Raw genomic sequence first — 10697 nt, 5'->3', positions numbered from 1 at the left:
CAGAACTAAGGAAGTTTATAGTAAATAGTGTATTGTCTCCAACTAAGCTTGCCTGAGAAAAAAACTGCTTACAACTCAAAGCCAAATTCCTCAAGGTGTGTTCTAGTGCAAAGCCAACCACAACAGGAAGGGGAAGTACACAGTATCTTACACTTAATATGATTTTGTTATTCTCTCCCCAAGTGCCAAAATCTCCTCACAGAGTAAAGTATCCATGGAAGTGCAGGAAACAGCTTCTGGGTGTCTGAGGTGAGGTTCACCTTGGATCTTTGAACTACTGCTGAGCAGCCTCCTGCCTTTACACAAGCCACATTTCCCATTGGTCTGCTTCATGGAATTTTTCCTTGAGTGCTTCCTTTTCCATGGGTTTCCGCTCAGCCAAATTACTTTCCCCAACCAGGACCTTTAATCTAATTTGAGCCTAAGAAAGTGCGGTCCAACTCTGCTAGCAGTCAGACCGTGATAAACAATGCTCTCAATGGGATTTAGGCCAACAGAACAGTGTTTCTAACAAAACACATTGAAGACTCTACTGCAGTTGCAAGCATGGCTAACGATCCATCCCTTCTTAGAACCGACCAGCACACACACAAACCCTATTCTATCTTACTGAGACATCCCATGATCAGTTCTTCCTAACAATAAACCCCAGGTATGACCTGATGGCCTTTTCTTTGGTTGGTGGGCTATAACTGCCTTTTGTTAGTTCTGGGTGACTTCTTCCACTCTCAGAGTGACTGTCCCATATAGTTGGAGTCTCCTTATTTTCCTTTTCCCTAGAAGCCACACTATCCCCCTCACATGATGAAGCTCCCCAAGTTCCCTTTCTTTGCCCCAGAATAGAGCTTTCCTTAAGGAAAAACACCAGGATATGCTGTCCTCAGTTGCTAGTTACCCAATTACTCACCTTGTCTTCATGTACAGATAGGGAATATCCACCACAGGCTGATAGGGGATTTGCTGCCTTTGGCACCTACTGCTTGCTCATCACCTTCCTCCAAAGGATTCCTGCTGGATGTGTGAGAGCCACTTCAGCCTCTCCCCCTCCTCCACAGCCACCTCCATTTCTGGCCTGATTTAATTCCACATCTTCTCTTGCTTGCTTGAGAATGGACAATTTCAAGTAACCAGCTGTTCTACCTCTCCATATTTCTCTTCCAGGATATGAGGCATGAGGCTGTAGGGATGAGAGCAGACCTGGAATTCCTTTTCCACAGTCCAAATAACTTTGTGCCTAAGAAACCAAACCTCTCAATCAGACCTAATCTCACCTTCCCCAACCCAAAACTGTCAGATACCTAGGAAATCAGTTTTACAACCACTCCATTTCTCTCCCAGCATATTGGTGGAGTTTTGCATTGTCTGTCCTTGTGAGCAAAGATGAAAGACCTTTTCTTATGAACTTGGGCAACTAATTTGTAAAGAACAAATATTCTTTTTTTCCTTAAGATTTTATTTATTGGGGCACCTGGGTGGCTCAGTTGTTAAGCGTCTGCCTTCGGCTCAGGTCATGATCCCAAGGTCCTGGGATCAAGCCCCGCGTTGGGCTCCTTGCTCAGCGGGAAGCCTGCTTCTTCCTCTGTCTCTCTCTCTCTGTCAAAAAAATAAATAAAATCTTTTAAAAATTTTATTTATTTATCTAAGAGGGAGAGAGCACAAGCAAGGGGAGGAGCAGGCAGAGGGAGAGGGAGAAGCAGGATTCCCCCTGAGCAGTGAGCCCGACGTGGGTCTTGATCCCAGAACCCTGGGATCATGACCTGAGCTGAAGGCAGACGCTTAACTGACTGAGCCACCCAGGCGCCCCGAGAACAAATATTCTTTCTACTTCTGAGGCCTAAAGATAAGCAGGGAGTAATTTTTCCTTGTAACTATACTGCTCTGGTTTGTGTCCTCTTTTAGGCGTAATACCAAAGGACTTCCCTAAGGTGAGCTCATTTCTGCTAGTGAACAAACTAGCTTCCTCAGCACATGTCTTTCTCCTTTCTTAGGAGTTGAAAGTCTTGCCAGTAGAGAGCTACTCATTACCCTATCCTCCACCACAATGGAGCTGTCACCTCCCCTTCACAGGCAAACAACTCAGGGGCCTTCCCCGTTTGTATCTTACCCTTACAGTTGTCTGGTGGGTGGAGTCTCCTGCTTCAGAGCTCCTATCTTCCTCCCCAGTCAGAGGTTGAGAGGTCTGTAAGGGGTGACTATCTCACTATCATAACCCTCTTACAGATTGTTGGTGGAGCTTTGTCCCTAATCACTCTGTTGCTTGACATTAGCCATTTACAATCCCCAATTTAACTGCATCTCCCCTGCCCCACCACACTGCAACCTTGCTAAGTATGGCACCCTTGGCAACTTCACTGACCAATATTCCATTAATTTACAGATCCTTTCTCTCTAGTTGTGTTATATTTTGCACAATTCCTGAGCTCCTCAGAGAATTACCTGACTTCCTGGATACCTTGCTAAATTGCTTCACAAACTCCCATGTCCTCACAATCCTTTTTATTGATTTCCCCTGGGAGATCTCTCTTCCTCCTACTGAATGCCTTGACACCCCAGTGATGCCACACAGAGAAAAATCTAATGAACACCCACACAAGTCAGCATGATATAATTAAGAGTTGAGGTTCTGAAGTCAAACTGCCTCAATTCAGTTTTGCCCTTCCCTAAAGAACATTACCATTTACTAACAAGAATTTGATAAAATTACTTAGTCTTTCTGTTTCTCAAATAAATAAAAAATCATTATGGAAACCTTAGTTATATAGTTGATAAGGTAGATCTGATTGATAATATGTCCAATTAAATATCCTAAAAAGGGAATACGCTTCTCTTTCAATTGCCCATGAATACTCACAAAAACTATTAGGCCACAAAGAAAAGCCGCAGCAAAGTCCGAACAGTAAACAGTAAAGACAGTATTCTCTAATTACAACACAATATAACTAAAATTTAATAAAAATCTGAGGGACAAAACTTCTTCTATGTGGAAATTTAAAACTATTTTAAACAATGCTTAGAACAAAGAGAAGTCACCAACTGAAACTGTAGACAATGATAACATACACAGACTTGTGATGTCACTTGCTGCAGCCAGCCTGCACTCCACGTGTTCCTGTGTCTCAGCCTCCTGGCTCCTCTGCTCCCAGCCTCCGCAGATCGCAATGCAGGAAGAAATCACCACACTAGCCATTGACAATGGCTTTGACATGCGTAAAGTTGGCTTTGCTGGGGATGATGACCCCTAGATGTGTTCCCATTTATTGTCAGGCACCCAACACCAGGGCGTCATGGTGAGCATGAGGCAGAAGGACAGCTACATGGGTGACAAGGCCCAGAGCAATTGCTGCACCCTGACCATGAAGTACCACATGGAGCGCGGCATCATCACCAACTGAATTGGGGAAAACCTGGCTCCACACTTTCTATAATGAGCTACATGTTGCTCTGGGGGAGCACCTGGGACTGCTGACTGAGGCACTCCTGAACCTCAAGAGCAACCGACAGAAGATGACTATGATCACGTTTGAGACCTTCAACACCTGGGTCATGTGCATGGCCATCCAGGCTGTGCTATCCCTTTATGTGTCTGCTCACACCTCTGGTATTGTCATGGGCCCTAGGGATCTACTAGGGCTACACCCAACCTCAGTCATCCTGGGTCTGGACTTTGCTGGCTGGGACCTGGCTGACTTCCTTATGAAGCTCCTCATGGAGCATGGCTACAGCTTCACCTCCACCACTGAGCAAAAATCAAGAAGAACTCTGCTGTGTCACCCTGGACTTGCAGCAGGAGATGGCCACCACTTTGTCCTCCTCCTACCAGGAGAATTATGAGCATCCAGATAGCCAGGTGATCACATGAGCAATGAGTGGCTCTGGTATCCAGAGAAGCTCTTTCATTTCTCCTTCCTGGGTATTGAGTCCTGTGAGACCATATCCATGAGATTACCTTCAACTCCATCATGAAGTGTGATGTTGACATTTAGAAGGACCTGTATGTCAACATGGTGTGTCTGGTGGGACCATCATGTACTCTGACATTGCCAATAAGATGCAGAAATAGATTACTGCCCTGGCTCGCAGCACAATGAAGGTCAAGATCATCATTCTTCCTGAAAGTAAATACTTAGTGTGGATTAGAGACTCCATCCTGGCCTCACTGTCCACCTTTCAGCAGATGTGGATCAGCAAGCAGAAGAAGGACAAGTCAGGCCCCTCCATCATTCACTGCAGATGTTTCTAAATGGTCTGCAAGAAGATTCACTGCATTTGCTGCATGAGGTGACTCAGAAGTATACGTTTGCCTCCCCTCCTGCTGGCCTCATGAAACTGGAATAAACCTTTGAAAGAAAGTTGTCATTGAAGGTTGTATCTATTATTAGCACTGGATTGTACACTTTGCTGCTGACTTTGATGTTGTATTCAAGTTAAGTGTTCCCTTGTATGTGTTTAAAACCCTGCATATATCTTTGATTTAAATCCTTAGTACATGTGGCTTAGTCACTTTCTAACTAAGGTGAAAGAACGGTTTATAGAAGAGAAATCCATTGGCTTGGTGAGAATTTGCAAGACCATCAATTTCTTGATATGTGCAGAGTATTAATGTGTAAGAACTGACTATTCCAGGATTTCTCTAGAGGCTGGCAAGAGTTCTTGGACCACTTGTTATTTCTGTCTTGCTAGTCTTATAGGGTTGGCAAAGTCCAAGCCTTCTCACTCAGTTTCCTTTCTTGCCTGATATTTCCCTGCCAGAACACGGTGAGTCATTACTTGCTCTGAATTGGAAAAGGTTTTGCATTTACACCTGTAAATTTATTCATCGTTTTAATCTATGTCATTCTCCAGGGGCCATCTCTGAGAGAGCCAGACTGGTGAATTAAATGGAGATATGATAGTGAATCCTTCACCACCTTTGAATCCTTCAGGTCTTTAATGGTGGCATTAATGTCTGCCATCGTCCCTGGTATATGATGTTATTTTTATTTACTATCTTGGCAAAGCTGGTAGTTTCAGCAGTTTCCACATGGCTTTCCACACTATTACAGCTTTTATGCTTGCATATTGGGGTTGTGGGGTATACTCCAAATCCCAAATATACCAATTTCAGTTATGTACTTGGGGTTTGAGGAAATGACCTTTGGGTGGGTCCATAGAACCAATGGGTATATGATGAGCCAGATTTTAGCCAGGACTCCATTAATTAGTCCTTGTAGGCCCAACTCTCATAGAGGGGCCATCTGTGTTGGTGCTTTTGGTTAATGTTAACTCAGATCCTGTGTCAAATAGTCCTAAAACAGTCTGGTTAGTCTTCTTCTCACACTGTATAATCACTTAAGTAATTGGCTATGGGTCCCTTTGGGGGAAGGACTGGGGAAATCATCACCTTATACATTTTTTTTTAAAAAGATTTTATTTATTTATTTGACAGAGAGAGACACAGCGAGAAAGGGAACACAAGCAAGGGGAGTGGGAGAGGGAGAAGCAGGCTTGCTGCAGAGCAGGGAGCCTGACGCAGGGCTCGATCCCAAGACTCTGGGATCATGACCTGAGCCAAAGGCAGACGCTTAATGACTGAGCCACCCAGGGGCCCCTCATCACCGTGTACATTTACCATGATGTTGCTAGATCCTTCCTTCTAGAGACTCAGCTACCTCTTCAGTCAGTGGGATTCAGATCTGAAAATGGCCCAGTGTCAACGTCTGGGCCTTGAGGACTGCAGTGAGATTAAGGACAACCAGGCAGGCCTGGATCAGGAGGAGAAAATGTTCTCTTCCCCTTATCTCACGTTGCAAGTTCTCAAATGACCTTGGTTACAAGGGGCCTACAAACCTATACCATCTCAGCCCAGATCTGGGAACTGAGCAAGGGATTATGACTTTTTATAGGGATATGACCACCCTTAGCCCCCTGCTCTAGTATTCTTGGTTTTTGCTGATTGTAGAGTTAAAAAAACCATACTTGTTCAATTTCACCGTTAACCTAAAACTACTCTGAAAAATAGTTTATGAATTAAAAAAAAAATTATCCCCTCCTTCGTATATTTCTTTGGACTTTATTATCACAGAGAGTAGGAGAGTATAGTTCTGTCCTACTCTTTTGCCCCTAGGGACACCATCTCTATTAACCACCTCCACAACTTCTTCAGATTAAGCCCCTTCAACCGCTTTTCTGACCTTGTCCATCACTGTGGGCAGCTTCCTGGCCTTTGTTACTTTAGAGCTCCATTATCCCCATGGATGTTCATGAGCTCAGCGCTATGCCTGCCTCTTCCTCTGTCAACCCAGTCTATAGAAGAGCTACCACTGAACTTTCTAGTGATACTACTGCCCTTCTCACCAGGACATTCCTTGTGGCCTTCATGCATGGGTTGTCCTCAAGGTCCTCCTCTGAAACTTTGGGGGCTCTTCTGGCTTTACGTTGTGTATTACAGCATTCTCACTTCACTCAGCCTTTCTATTTCTTCTATTTCTATTTCTACTCTCTGCAAGAGCAACCGAGGCACTTCCACTTGTCTGAGAATTAGGCATCATCTTATCCAGCCTCCTCATCCATGAGTTTACCACATCAGCTGGGGTCCTTTCCAGGGTATTAAATTCCATATTCTGAAAAAGTGTCCCTAAGCCACTTCTTGCTTATTGAGCCTATGTATTAAGCACTTGTGTGGTATTGGAGTGGAACTGGAGATATTGATATGAACTCATGGTTTGTAATATATTAATACAGATAGAACTATATAGATATGTGTATGTATATGAATACTTATATTTTCTTTTTGGGGGGTTTCCTTTTTTAAATTTAAATTCAATTAATTAACATATAGTATATTATTAGTTTCAGAGGTAGAGTTCAGTGATTCATCAGTCATGTAGAACACCCAGTGCTCATTCCATCATGTGCCCCCCTTAATGCCCATCACCCAGTTACCCCATCCCCACACCCACCAGCCCTCTAGCAACACTGTTTGTTTCCTATAGTTAAGAGTATCTTATGGTTTGTCTCCCTCTCTGTTTTCATCTTATTTTATTTTTCCCAGGTTTGTTTCTTTTACTAACTGGAATCATGCCATATGTATTGTCTTTTGATGTGTTTGTTAGAGATGTTCTCAGCCTAGCACACTCCTTTTATCCATTATATATTCCACAGAATTAGTGTCACTGTTTGGGTTGCTTCATTCTGCTGTTATAATTATGCCCACTTTTGTGCATAAACTTGAGCACAGGGGCTGGAATTTGAGAGGAAGAATGCCAGTTTGAGCCCTTGGCAATCGAGGTGAAGGCATGTTGACTTGGCATTGAGCAGGTGGCAGGCCCTGCATGTTGACTCGGGCAGGAGGGTGGCTGGACTGTGAATTTGGGACCTACAGGCCGATGGCATAGTGTGTGACAGGGACGTGGCTGGTTTTGCTTCTAACTTTTGTTTTTCTCGGAAACTCTCTCTCTCCTTCTATTCTAAATGAAAGCCTTGCTGGATAGAGTATTCAATTGATCATGCTGCTCTCTTCTGGCCTGCAGAGTTTCTGCTGAAAAACCCACTGATAGCCTTGTGGGGTTTCCCCTATATGTAACTGCTATCCTTTCTCTTGCTGCTTTTAAAATTCTCTCTTTATCACTACTTTTGGCCATTCTTATTTACTTTGTGTCTTGGTGCAGACCTCTTTGGGTTGGTTTTGTTGGGGGCTCTCTGTGCCTCCTGGATCTGGATTTCTCTTTTCTTCCCCAGATTCAGGAAGTTTTCAGCTATTATTTCTTCAGACAAATCTTCTGCCCCCTTTTCTCGCTCTTCTCCTTCTGGGATCCCTATCATGTGACTGTTATGCTTGACAGTGTTGCTGAGTTCTCTGGGTCTATTCTCATTTTGCGTATTTTTTCCCCCTCTCTTCTGCTCTGTCCTCCAGGTGGCTGATCTGTTCTTCTACTTCCTCTTGTTTGCTATTTTTATTTCCATTTAGTGAGTCCAATAGCTCTAATTGGTTCTTTTTTACGTCTCCCATGTCTTGGTGGAGGGTCTCATGGAGGTTCTACACTCTTTTCTCAAGTCCAATGAGTATCTTTATGAGCATTACTTTAAATTCTCTATCAGACATATTACTTATCTCCATTTCGCTTAGGTCTCCTGCTCTGATTGTGTTCTGCTCTTTCATTTGGGACATATTCCTCTGTCTCCTCATTCTGTCTATTGCTATGTCTGTTTCTGGGTGTTAAGCACCTGTGTGGTACTGGAGTGGAACTGGAGATATTGATATGAACTCATGGGTTTGTAATATATTAATACAGATAGAACTATATAGATATGTGTATGTATATAAATACTTGTATTTTCTTTTTTGGGGGATTTCCTTTTTTTAATTTAAATTCAATTAATTAACATACAGTGTATTATTAGTTTCAGAGGTAGAGTTCAGTGATTCATCAGTCAGCTACGTCTCCTACACTTGAAGGTAGTGGCTTTATGAAGAAGAGGTCCTACAGCTCAATGTCTCCTTTTCACAGGAAAATAGTGCTTCAGGGGGTCTCCTATGTGTGTTGCTACAGGGGTCTCCTACCGTTATGGCTGGGATGTGTTTGCCTTCAGTCCAGCCTGTGATGGCTCTCTGCCTGTTGTGGGTAGAGTCTGGTGCTTGTGGTGTTAGTGGGCTGGTCCAGGGCTGCCTTGGGCTTGAGTTGAGTCAGACCAGGTGTTTGCCAGAGATGAAGTAGTACCAAACTGCAGGCACTTTCCCTGTGTTGTCCCTTGAGAAGCTTTTGTTGGTGTGTGGGGCCTGTGGTCAGACCAGCTGCCTGGCCCCGGCCCACTGGTGGGGTCAGAGTCAGACTGTGTGTGGTTATCTTCCCCTCTCCCTGGAGCAGGACTCACTTTGGAGTGGTGCTGGCCCTTGTCTGGGCTGCACGCACACTGCCAGGCTTGTGGCACTGCTTTGATGGGATCTTGCCAAGAGCGATTGGAGGTGGTGGATCTGCTTCACTGTGGCCTCTTGCCTATGCCGGGCTGCAGAGTCTGTTCTGCCAGTTTTTGGGTTGCTTTCTGGGTTATTTATGCCGATGTGGGTGCTCTCTAGGCCACCACGTGGCAAGGGGTAAGCACAGGGTCATCCTACTCTGCCATCTTCCCGGCAGCCTCTCAATACTTATATTTTCTAGCTCTGTCCTTGGGGAAGGCCTGGAAGCATTGGCACGTTAGGAGCAATGAACACATACAGTGCTTAGGTTTTGGTTTCCAAATATTATTGTTCATTAAAAGGGACCAGTCATCCTTGGAGAACTGGCCAATTCCAGGGATTGAGCAGGGAAAGTAAAGACTGGGCCTGAAATATTGGATTGTGCCAGAAAGCAAGTAAATACTCAAAGAATGACAGAGAAATGTCAAAAAGGATAGAGAAGTCAGCCTGAAGGGGGCTCCCACTCGTCAAACCTGGGACAATTTAAACATCAAAATAAATAATGATAGTTATAGATTATAACCCATTGATTAATATAAGAATCCATGGGTCCATACTGATACAAATAAATAGGAGAGAAGGGAAAGTTCTTTCTTAAGAGTAGAATGCCAAGTGATTAGTGTAGAAGTAATGAATAATAGAATTAGAAGTTAAAAATCACTTTGCACCTAAAAATTTCTAGAATTAGAAATTTAAAAATCACTTAATGTATAGCAGGGCATTTATAGTTAACAATACTGTATTGTATATTTGAAAGCTGTTTAGAGTGTACATCTTAAAAGTTCTCATCACAAGAAAAATGTGTAAATGTGTGATGATGAATGTTAATTAGACTTATTATGGTGATCATTTTGCAATATACACAAATACTAAATTATTATGTTGTACACATGAAACTAATATGTCAATTATTTCTCAATAAAAAAATAATTTTTTTGGGCAATTATCACAGTAATAATTCATTCAAAAGACAGATGTTAAAACTAGTAGGTGAAAGCTTAATGATAAATATCTACATAGTCCCAAAGTAGCCTCCCCACCTTTTTTTTTTTTTTTTTTTACAGAGGGAGGGAGAGAGAGAATTGGGGGAGGGGCAAAGGGAGAGGGAGACAGAGTATCTCTGCCCAGTGCAGAGCCTGACGTGGGGCTCCATCTCACAACCCTGAGATCATGACCTGAGCTGAAATCAAGAGTGGGACGCTTAACCGACTGAGCCACTCCTCCTCCTCACTTCTTAATTACAAAGGGGAAAATCGTAACTGCACATACTAACAAAATCAAGTGATTAAATTACATTAATGGTACCAATAAATATCATGTGCCTTTTGATGCAATTTACTGAAAAGAATGTAACATCATTTCTGTGGTGTCCTGCAAGAAACATCCTATCTAACTGTGAGAATAAATTAAGCAAAAATTAAGGGACAGTCTATAAATTGACTGGACTCTTCAAAAATGCCAAGATCATGAAAGTCAAAGATGTAATGACCAACTCTTCCATCATAAAGGAGAGTAAATAGATTTGACAACTATTGGTAGTGTGATCCTGGAATGGATCCTGGACTAGGAAAAAAATCTTATTTTTTAAAAAAATTTTTAAATTTTTAAATTATTTATTTATTTGACAGAGAGAGACACAGCGAGAGCGGGAACACAAGCAGGGCGGGAGTGGGAGAGGGAGAAGCAGACTCCCCGTGGAGCAGGGAGCCCGATGCGGAGCTCGATCCCAAGACCCTGGGACCATGACCTGAGCCAAAGGCAGACG

At 43.2% G+C, this 10697-nt stretch overlaps 1 pseudogene; it reads left to right on the top strand.

Moving 5' to 3' along the window:
- The first annotated feature begins 3158 nt into the window (after window positions 1–3158).
- On the top strand, window positions 3159–4240 carry LOC116642826 (annotated as a pseudogene).
- Window positions 4241–10697: the final 6457 nt, after the last annotated feature.

The sequence above is a fragment of the Phoca vitulina genome, unplaced genomic scaffold, assembly GCF_004348235.1.
Source record: "Phoca vitulina isolate PV1807 unplaced genomic scaffold, GSC_HSeal_1.0 scaffold24, whole genome shotgun sequence".
Classification (NCBI taxonomy): domain Eukaryota; kingdom Metazoa; phylum Chordata; class Mammalia; order Carnivora; family Phocidae; genus Phoca; species Phoca vitulina.
Note: the sequence above shows the minus strand (reverse complement) of the source record. Positions and strands in the feature narration are given on the sequence as shown.